The following is an 11,781-nucleotide window of genomic DNA, read 5'->3' as shown; positions in this document are numbered from 1 at the left end:
TTTCATCTGTACTATGGGAATAGTTTTAGAGGGCACAGATAAATAATGCTCTTTAACACAGTCTAGCTGGGCAAAAAATCACGAGCCACTCAAGCAGGAACAAACATTATTTCCAATACTCCCACAAATGCCATGTACAACGCGGCCTTCTCCCGGGACACACCACACCAACCAGAAATCCCTCCTCCAAAAATCCCTCCTACCACACATCCCCAACCAATGGGAACTTTCCAGGAATCCCCTTGAGGGCTCCAAAGTAGCAGGCCAAGGCGGACAGCAGGGGTCTATTATCCAATTGAATACACATCTTAACATGACCATTATCATCTCACTGGCTTGCTGGCATCACCTTTCAACCAAAAATGCCATGTGTCATTCCTACTTGGCTATGGCTCTCAGCATCTCCCCCCTTCTGTTTAATTAAGCATCAAGCATGTGATTTAGGGACTGTGACTGTTAGGCTGTCCAATACTACACATGGCTCTTACCCATCATCAGAATAGCTGACATCAAGGTGTCAGCCTCCTGTCTTAGGTTGGTACCACTGCAATTGGATTATACCTGTCACTGACTACCGGTCCAGCATACAGCCATACATGAGGATAGGCCTATGCACCAGTGGGGAATGCATAGAATGAGATATTCTTTGCCTCATCTCTGTAGGCCCCCAAATTTGGCCTTGGATCCAGTGTGGGGGGATGAGGTTCTTTGCCTCACGTCTGTTGGCCCCCAAATTTTAGACCATCTGTAGCAGAAGGGAGGAGGATACAGAAATGACATGACACTAAGTAAATTGATGGCTCTTTTGAAAAATTGTACCACCGGTGACACCATCAGCAAAGATACTCCAGCATTACCACAATTCGCTGCACCAACAGATAGTTCACAATGTATACAAGAGATACATAGTCCAGGCAAGTTCTGCAAGCAGTTCAAAGTAGAGGAATCTATAAATATGTTCTTTTCCTCCCAAAGTAAATTGACTCCTTGATTGAGCATTACTTGTTGAGTTATTATTCATTGATGCATCAGTTTATACAGTTTACTGTGGTAGCTATCAAAGAAGCTGTAGTTTGGTTTTATCTTTGTCTTCACTGGCACTAAGATAAAGATAGGAATTCTGGCAATGATGGCTAAAAAAACAATATGTAACATTCCAACAGGTACTAAGAAAACAATTTTCTGAACAATTTACCTTATCCTGAAGGGAATTATTAAATATAATGAAAAGGAAAGGTGAAAATAAACAAACAGATGTGTTAACCTCCTTATTAGTTCACATTTAAAACAATCCTCAACAGCTGTGTATCCAATTTAAATTAAACCATTTAAATCACGTGAATAATAAAAAAATATTTGGATCCATTTTTTCATGAGTGCTCCTCATATATAATCTATGTACATACACACATACAGACATACAACACAAAACACAAGTGTGCACACATAACATACAACACATAAGACAATAGTCAAGGCCTTGTAGCTTTACACAGGTGAAATCTCCATTGCAATGTTTAAAAACTCCACAGTCAAAAAATAAAACTGATCAGAAAAACATTCACCTAGGTTTGAATGAGCTCCAAAAATAAAATAGAACTTTATGATGTGGGAAAATGCAATATAAAATAGGTATTGAAAAAGAAATCCTGGTTACCACCTGGGTTGATCTTTTTTGGATATCCCATTCTTTTTCCTGTAACTTGCACAATGGGTCTGAAAAAATTCCCACAAGCAAGCCCCAAGGGTTTTTACATTTGAAATAGGCTTTAATGGTGTTCATTATTCATTAGCCTAGAGGTGTGGGAGAACCACTGTTGCAGATCAAGAATAGCCAAGCTGGATCTCTGGATATCATCTGTTATGGATTTGAGTCAAATCATCTTCTTTTGGTCTGTAGAAATCACTTTGGTTAGTCTCTCTGGAATCCAAATTGGCTGCTGTTTTCCCTGTGAAAACACACAAACAGAACCCAAACTCCAGACAATCACTGAGTCAGGACCTTTCCATTTTCTTGTTAGAATATCCTTTCAAAGTACCTTAGGCTTATGTGCATTTTTGGACACATATGCCTTTCTGCAGCACTAAGCCCTGATGAATCCAAATTTAAAAAGTTTATAGTAAAAAGGGTTATTTTAAGTTTATCTAATGGGTATATATACCCCTTTCCAATACCCTCTTTTTGCTTTAATTAGTACCTTTTAATAGTTTGATGAGCTCTTTCAACTATGACTTATCCCTGTGTATTGTATGGGATTCCTGTTATGAGTAATGCCAAATAATGAGCAAAATTGTTTAAAAGAGGTAGAAGTATACCCAAGACCATTATCTGTTTTTAACTGTTTTGGAACGCCCAAAGTGGCAAAATTTTCTAAGCAATGAGATATTATATCTTTAGTTTTTCTCCGGCATGAAGGGAACCCATCAGAAATCCAGAAGTATCAACTGTAACATGCAAATATTTTAATTTTCCAAATTTTAGCAAGTGTGTGATGTCCATCTGCCAAATATGGTTAGGTATCAGTCCTCTAGGATTGACTCCAAGATTAACTTGTGGTAAAAATGTCACACAATTTTGGCATTGTTTTATTGTATGGTTTGTTCCTTAGTTATTTTAAAATGCTTTTTTAAAGTATTAGCATTGACACGGAACTTTTTATGAAAATTTGTAGATTCTTCTATTGTGGAGAAAATATGTATGTCATTTGTAGATTTATCTGCTAAATCATTGGCCAAACTAAGGGATCCAGGAAATCCTGTATGTGCCCTGATATGTCCTATAAAGAATGGAGCTTTTCTGTCCCAGATCAGACTTTGTATAGTGGAAAGCAAAGAGAAAACAGTAGAGGAAGGGGAAATCCTACCAGCATCTTCAAGGGATACTATAGCATTAACTATATACTGACTATCAGAAAATAAATTAAATACAGAATCTTAAACATAACAAAAGCTTGTAATACTGCATTAAGCTCTACCTTTTGAGCTGATTGTTTGGGTACTAAAAAAGTAAAAGTTTGATTAGGGGTAACTACTGCTGCTGTACCATTATTTGACCCATCAGTGAATATATTTGGACCATTATGATAGGTGTTTTTCTTGTCATTTTTGGAAAAACTACAGGATGTGAAGACCAAAAATACAATAAAGGATTTGCTGGTAAGTGATTATCAAATGAAACATTAGATTTACACAGGATTATTGCCCAAGTATTTAACTCATTAGCTAACTCATCAATTTGATCCATAGTATATGGAGTAATAATTTTATTGAGAGAGATTCCAAGCACTCCCTTTGCTGCTTTTATTCCTTTGAGAATTAATTGTCCTACAGCCTCAGGATACCTAGTAAGAATAGTGTTAGGAGAATAAGATAAATGTATCCACAATAATGGACCTTCTTGCCAAAATACTCCTGTAGGAATATTTTTTGTTGGTATTACAATAAATAATAAGGGCAAACTTATATCAATTCTATCCAAATGCATTTTTTCCATATGTGTTTCAATAATTTTTAATGCCTTTTTTGCTTCAGGCGTTAACATGTGGGGTGAATTTGGATATGATGGGCCTTTTATGATATCAAATAAAGGTCCCAACTCTACTGTTGGTATGCCTAGATAAGGCCTTATCCAATTTATGTCTCCTAATAACTTTTGAAAGTCGTTAAGTGATTTGAGTTGATCTACTAGTATTTGAATTTTGGGTTGACGGACCATGGTTGAGGATAATAGAAATTCTAAATAATTAATTGGAAGATTTAATTGTACTTTCTCTATTGCTATCTCTAGATTATAATTTTTTAATTAATTTGTAAGTGTGGCATAACTTTCTAGCAATGTGTTTTTATTTTTATGTGATAATAATACATCATCCATATAGTGAAATATTTGTAGTTCAGGATTTTGATTTCTACATGGCTGGACTGTTTGTTAACATAAATTTGATACATAGTTAGGGTGTTAGTCATCCCCTGAGGGAGTACTTTCCAATCATATCTCTGATCAGGACCTTCATGATTCATTGCAGTGAAAGTAAATGCAAAACCTGGACTATCCTCAGGATGGATTTGAATTGAAAAAATATCTTTAACATCTATAACTAAAACATACCAGGTTTTTGGCAAAGCAGACAATTGGGGAATCCCCAGTTGAGCAGGTCCCATAATAACCATCTCATTATTAATGGCTCTTAGATCTTGCAATAATCTCCATGTAACAGATTTCTTTTTGATGACAAAAATGGGAGTATTATGGAGAGATATGGAAGGTTGTATATGTCCTTCTGCTAATTGTTGTTTGTCCAGGTCATGGGCTGCTTCTATCTTTTCTTTAGTCAGGGGCCACTGAGGAACCCATACTGGTCTTTCTGATTTCCAAGTAATTTTTATTGTCTCAGTGACCCATTCTGAAAACCCAATCCATGTCTATTTATTACTTGATCTATTTGAATTGGTGGTACTATACCATGTTATTATTCTCCTAATCTTTTTTCTTTCCTAAAACCTTGTCTAGCCCTAGTAGTGGGACCATTTTAATTGATGTTATTTGTTAATGTCAAAACTAATTGATCTAGGACATCTCATCCCCATAAATTTATAGGAATATAATCCAATACATATGGCTGTATAGTTCCTTCACCTCCCTTAGGATCCTTCCAATCTAATACCATTGCACTTCTATGGGGATTAGTCACCACTCCTAGGCCTCAAAGCGTTTGATTGGCTTATTGTAATGGCCAATATTTTGGCCATTCTTGACGAGAGATGATGCTAAGGTCTGCACCTGTCTCCAGTAGCCCATTAAATTTATGTTCTTGAATATTTAGTTTTAGCATACGGCGAGAATCTAAATTTAAAGAAAACATAGCCAAATCTACACCTGTGGAACCTAATCCCCTGGAACCTCTTTCTACAGTACAACTGGAAAATTTATCATGTAGGCTGGGTATTATTAATAACTGTGCTATTCTCTCTCCTGGTAAAATTACTGACATACCTCTTGGAGAACTAACTATAATTTTTATTTCAACTTCATAATCAGGATCAATTACCCCAGGACATATCATAAGTCCTTTTAGTGTAGAAGAACTGCGTCCCAATAATAAGCCTACTGTTTCTTGGGGAAGAGGTCCTTTTACTCCTGTAGGAATGATTTGAACTTTTTTCTCTGGAGTTAGTATTGCTGTGGTTGAGGCACAGATGTCCAACCCTGTGCTCCCTCTGGTTTGTCTGATAATGGATTTAATGCATAATGTGTCCTGGGCACTACTCTGATGGTTTTGCTGTTTTTTTTCATTGCCCTGTATATTTGTGGTTGTGGGCCCCAGAGCTTTGGGCCCCCCAGTCCATTTTTTGGCAACGAAGCCTGATGCTTTTCTCCACAATATCATGTGTAAACACCTGGTCCATGTCCATTTTTTGATAATGGAGTACCCTCTATGGTGGTATGAGAATGGCATTCTTTAGCCCAAAGTCTCCCTTTACAGCATCATGGGCAAATACCCAGTATTCTACTCCTTTGATACCTAGCATTTTTAATCCCTCCTCCTATGAGGGAACTCCTTTTAAAATGTCCTGTTTGTTCACAATTGTAGCATGTTCTTTGACTGGCATCTAAAGCCTGTAGTACTGCAGCTGCCAAGACTTGCCCTTGTTCATTAATGTCTCTACATAATTTCATATATGTGTTTAAATCTCCTTGTTTCCATGGTCTAATGGCCTCATTACACCATCTGCTTGCTTGTTCAAAGACTAGCTGTTTAATTAATGGCATTGCTTGCTCTGTATCCCCCCAAACTCTGGTAGCTGTTTGAATTAGCCTATCTACAAATTCAGTGTCAGGTTCATTAGCTCCTTGTATTACCTTAGCTAATTGACCTTGTAAATCTCCATGTCCTTGTAAAGTCTTCCATGCCCTAACTGCATCTGCAGCAATCTGTGAATATATAGCCGGATCATATGCAATTTTTTGCAGGTGACCTTCATAAGGTTCTTTTCCTAACAACACAACTAGTTTTCTCAGATGATAACCAGCTGCTGCATGTCGCCTAGCCATTTCCATGCAAAATTCCTCATTGGCAACCTTTCATAATAGGTATTGCCTTCCATTTACAACAGCTTTACACACACACTAGTCCAATCTGCTAGCATCATATTCAAGTTGGTAATGGATTTGACCAAGTTTATGGTGAAAGGTGCTTGAGGACCATAGGTTGTTACAGCATCTTTTAGCTGCTTTACTGTTTTGAAATCTAAAACATGGTGAATTTGCTGCCCTCCTGCCTGTTCAAATACAGGGCCTGCTAATCTTTGAGGTCCTGTCTCAGGATCCCATCTATCAGATACAGGGGTTGAGGGTCCCATAGGCGGCACTGTTGGTTGAACACTTATGCCCTCTGCTGATAGAAAGATTTTAGTAGCAGCCTCCTGTTGTATCTTTTCCCCTAATCACTTTTTCTGCTCTAAACTTTCTTCTCCTTTCTGACTATCTCAATAGGCCTCCTCTTTTTCCTGATCTAATATGTCTTCTACCATAATCTGACCTGAAAGGTTTGGACTAGGCAAAAAATATCGTGTCATCATCCACAAAGGCAATGTGCCAACTGGCAGAGTTCCTGGGTTTTTCTTTGCCCTGTCCCTTAAATCTTCACCATGATGGTCCCATTGTGATATATTCAACAACTTCTCCTTAAAAAGCCATGGGCTACATTTTTGTATTGTATCAACATATGCCCTGACTCTTTGGTTTTACTTGGGTGCCTCCTTCCTGTAACAATTTACTTAACATTCTTTCAGTTTGTTTTTTTGCTAATTTCTGACCCCATATTTCTGTTACAATGATAACACAACTCAAACAGATAAAACAAAACCGAAGCAAAATAAAACAAAAATGGAACAAAAAATTGTTGTATCAATTTTCTGTTTTTCAGGGTTGAACAACTTCAAACCTTGAGCCAACCATTTTTCCCAGGTTGCCTGAGAAAGTTATAGGGATAGGCAGCTTGAAACACAACAAAATAAATCAAAAAAAAAATTGTTTTTTGAAATGGTCACCCATTCTCTCGCTCTGCCTCAGGGGCGAGCAATTTCACTCACCCCCAAGATTCAGGCGTTCCCCTTATTGGACACCAAATGCCACAGTCTGGCTGGGCACAAAATCACTAGCCACTGAAGCAGGAATAAACTTTATTTTTAAAACCCGCCAAACCCCAAGCACACAGCCTTCACCCGGGACACACCACACAAACCGGAAATCCCTCTTCAGGAAATCCCTCCTACTGCACTTCCCCAACATATGGGAACTCTCTGGGAATCCCTGTGAGGGCTCCAAAGTAGCAGGCTGAGGCAGACAGCAGGGGTCTAATATCCAATTGAATGCACATCTTAACATAACCATTATCATCTCAATGGCTTGCTAGGGTCACCTGTCAACCAAAAATGCTGTGCATCACTCCTACTTGGCTATGGCTCTCAGCAGCTCTTCATGGAGGCTATGAATATCTGTATGTTCCTTAGTGCACAGCTGACAAAGCCCCTGGAATACACTATGCAGATTCTATTTGGTTAACTATTATCTGCCACTCACATGAATTTTCTTTCAAAAGCTTGTATAACCTTTTCACTTTAGGCATCCATGTCATCCACATTCCCAAGTATAAAAGTTTGAGCCTTTCTTTTCTGAATTCCAGATTCCATTTCTCTTGTGGTTCAATGTGGTACAAATAATTATGTTTTTTTCTTTCTTTCTTCTACACTAAGTTTCTAATAAAAATGTTCTCTGCTCCAAATGTATATTTCCCATGTTCAGCTATGTTTAGAAAATGATATAGATAATTGTATTTGATAATTTATAAAGGAGAGTTGAGAAAGATTCTTGCTCATGTTTCCCTTCCTTAGAAACTGAACCAGAAGTGTTCTTGGTCCTGAAAAGGGAGGACTATAACCAATCAGATATATAAAAAAAAATAGTGATTGATTGTATATTCTCTTCTAAGAACTCTCTCTTCAGATCCTTGGCCCATTTCTTGATTGGGTTATTATTATTATTATCATCATAATCATCATCAACATCATCATCATCATCACTATTATTATTATTTGCTTAGTTTTTTTTAGTTCTTTATGTACCGTAGAGATTAGTGGTCTAACTGATATGTGAGGGGTAAAATATTTCTCCTAAAATGTAGGCTCTGTCTTCACCTCACCGATTGCTTCTTTTGCTGAGAATAAACTTTTTAGTTTGATTGTATCCCATTTATTGATTTTTTTTGTTTTAACTCTTGTGCTATCAGTGTCTTATTAAAGAAATTGTGGCCTAATCCCACATGATGAATATTAGAGCCTATATTTTATTTCATTAGACACAGAGAATATGGTTTAAATCCTAGTTTCTTGATACACTTGAAGTTGAGTTTTGTGCATGGTGAGAGATAGTGGTTTGTTGATGCGGCTATATTTTCTCAAGTGCATGTTTTGACACCTTTGTCTAATATATGATAATTATAATTTTGTGGGTTAGTCTCTGTGACCTCTATTCTGTACCTATTATCTGCAGACTGTTTTTTTGCAAATGCAATGCTGTTTTTCTTACCATTGCTCTGTAGTATGATTTAAGGTCTGGTTTAGTGAAGCCACCTGCTTCACTCTTTCGGCTAAGGATTGCTTTAGCTATTCTTGGTCTCTTATTTTTCCAGATAAATTTCATGGTTGCTTTTTCTATTTGTATGAGGAATGCCATTAGGATTTTTATCAGAATTGCAGTAAATCTGTATAATGCTTTTGTAGCGTTGTCACTTTGATAATATTAATTGTGCCTATTGATGAGCAAAGTAGACCTTTCCATCTTCTAAGGTCTTTTTTTGTTTTTTTCTTTAGGTTTCTGTAGTTTTCCTTGTATAGTCCCTTCACCTCTTTCATTAAGTTGATTCTTAAGTATATTTTTTGAAGTTATTATAAATGGGGTAGTGTTCTTAATTTCTTTCTCAGAAGATTTTTCACTGATATTCAGAAATGCCTTTGATTTATGGGTGTTGATTTTATATCCTGCTACATTGCTAAATTTATTTACTAGTTCTAGAAATTTTCTGGTGGAGCTTTTTGAGTCTTCTAGGTATATAATCATATCTGGCATTTGTAGGTAATTGGATAGCATTGGAGAAGATAATACTAAGTGATGTTAGCCAATTAAAAAAAAGGCCAAATAGAAGGGGGCTTTCTCACAATGGGGTTGGGAGGGGGAGCATGAGAGAAATATATGGATTCTCAATAAAGAATAGGTGTGGGAGGAAAAGAAAGGGGGCAGGAAATTAGCAAGAATGGTGGAATGTGATAGAGACCATCATCAAACATACATGTACGAAGACACAAATTTGTATCACCATACTTTATATACAACCAGAGATATGAAAAATTGTGTTCTATACATGAAAAAAGAATTGTATTGCTTCTGTTGTCATTTCTTTAAAGAAATCGATAGAAATGTGAAAAAAATTGATCATAAATTATATACATTAAATATGTGTATGTTATATAGAGAATATATGCATATATATATATATATATATATATATATATATATATATACACACACACACACACACACACACATATGATTACATATAGATCTAGGGAAAGGCAAGTATCTTTCCTGAATTTTTAAAAATCAATTGATTTATTAATTTGTTCTAACTTGCTAATAGATCAGAATGAATTTCACTTCATAGTACACAAATGGAGCAAGAAATTTTATTTCTCTTGTTGTACAGAAAGTATAGTTACGAAACCATGTAACTCTACTTTGTGTACAACAAGATTTTCATATCATTCCACCATCTTACCTACCTCTATACCATCTCCCATCACCTCCCTCCCCTTTGTCTTATTCAAAGTTTCTTCATTTCTTCCATGCTACCTCCCACTTCTCTCGTTGTGGATCACCATCCACGTAGCAGAGAAAACATTTGATCTTTGGTTTAGGACGGTTGGCTTACTTGCCTTAACATGATATTCTCCAACTCCATCCATTTACTTCCCAGTTCCATAATTTTGTTCTTTTTTAATGCTCAGTAATATTCCACTTTATAAATAGACCATATTTTATTTATCCATTCTTCTATTTAAGAGCATATAGGTTGGTTCTACAGTTTACCTATTGTGAATTGTTTTGCTATGAACATTGATGTGGATATGTCTCTGTTTTATGCTGTTTTTAGCTCTTGTTGGTCTAAATTAAGGAGTGGGATAGCTGGATAAATTTTGGTTTCTTTCCAAGTTTTCTAAGGAATCTCCTTATTCTTTTCCAGATTGGTGTCACCAATTTAGAGTCCTACCAACAGTGTAACAGTGTGCCTTTTTCCTCACATCCTCACCAACATATATTTTTGCTTGTATTTTTAATAACTGGCATTCTGATTGGAGTAAGATTAAATTTTGGAGTAGTTTTGATTTCCAATTCTTTAATTGCTAGAGATGTTGAACATTTTTTTATTGATTGATTGATTTTTTGTCTTCTAAGAAGTGTGTCTCTACAGTTCCTTAGCCCATTTCATTTAAAGATTGGGAAATTTGTTTTTTTGTATTAAGTTTTTTAAGTTCTTTATATATCCTGGAAATTAGGTTTCTATTTGATGTGCATGTGATAAAAATTTGCTCCTATTCTCTGGTATCACTTTTTGCCTCACTGATTGTTTCTTTTGCTGAGAAGAATCTTTTCAGTTTGAATTCATCCTGTCTAGTGACTCTTGTTTCTATTTCTTGTGCTTTAGTACTATTCTTAAAGAAGCAAAATTTCAAATCCCCTACCTGAGATTACAAGTGTATGACATCATGATAGCAACACAATTCATCTTCGTTTCAAGACCACTTTTTTAAGAAGCTTTCATCCTAGGAAAAAAAAAGAAAATGATATAGACAGGCCATTGGGTGTAAGGCCATGTCATAAAATAAGAAATATACCATTAATAAATTTAAATAATTGACTCAAATATTTGGATCTGGGGAAAAACATATATATATATATATATATATATATATATATATATATATATATAATAACATATATATTTATATATATATATATATTATACACACACACACACACACACACACACACACACACACACCATACACTTTCTTGTTAAATCTCCTTGTCCTCACTCAGGAAAGTTTCTCTCTAATTTTTAATATCTCAGGAGAAATATTAGTAAAAATAAACAAATAAAAGTATCTTTCAACCGTAGATAAAAAGAAGTGATCATTTCCTTCATCTTTCTGAACTCAGGACAAGCATAACTCTCAATTATGGTTCTGCGAACTGAGATTTTCTGGAGTCTTGGCATAGTTTTGACGGTGCTGTTCCAAAAATACATATACTTTATTAGTGATATTTTAAATACATAATGGTAATTTTCATATAGTGGAAATTATGGGTTATACTAAAAAATTCAGTTTTTTACTATTTTATATGAATTCTAAAAAAAATTATCTTTCCACCTCATATAATTTTAATGTTCAATCTGTTTCCATACAAGAGAAGTTAACTGAAATTTTACAGGATTGTCTCTGTATTATTTCCATCCATAAATAATATATTTACGTATATAATCTACAAATTCAAAAGGACTCATATGCTAGTTTAAATGCAAATGCTTTTCTGGGTTGGCTGGATTTTACTTCTCCAAGTATACCTTGCCTTAAATTTGCTGCAGCCTGAGGATCTGGCTTTCAATTCCCAGAGCCTCAAAAGAAATTGAGTGAATAAATAAATAAATAAATAAATAAATAAAT

Source organism: Callospermophilus lateralis, unplaced genomic scaffold, assembly GCF_048772815.1.
Source record: "Callospermophilus lateralis isolate mCalLat2 unplaced genomic scaffold, mCalLat2.hap1 Scaffold_784, whole genome shotgun sequence".
Lineage (NCBI taxonomy): Eukaryota > Metazoa > Chordata > Mammalia > Rodentia > Sciuridae > Callospermophilus > Callospermophilus lateralis.
The sequence above is the reverse complement of the archived record's forward strand: the minus strand, read 5'-3'. Positions refer to the sequence as shown.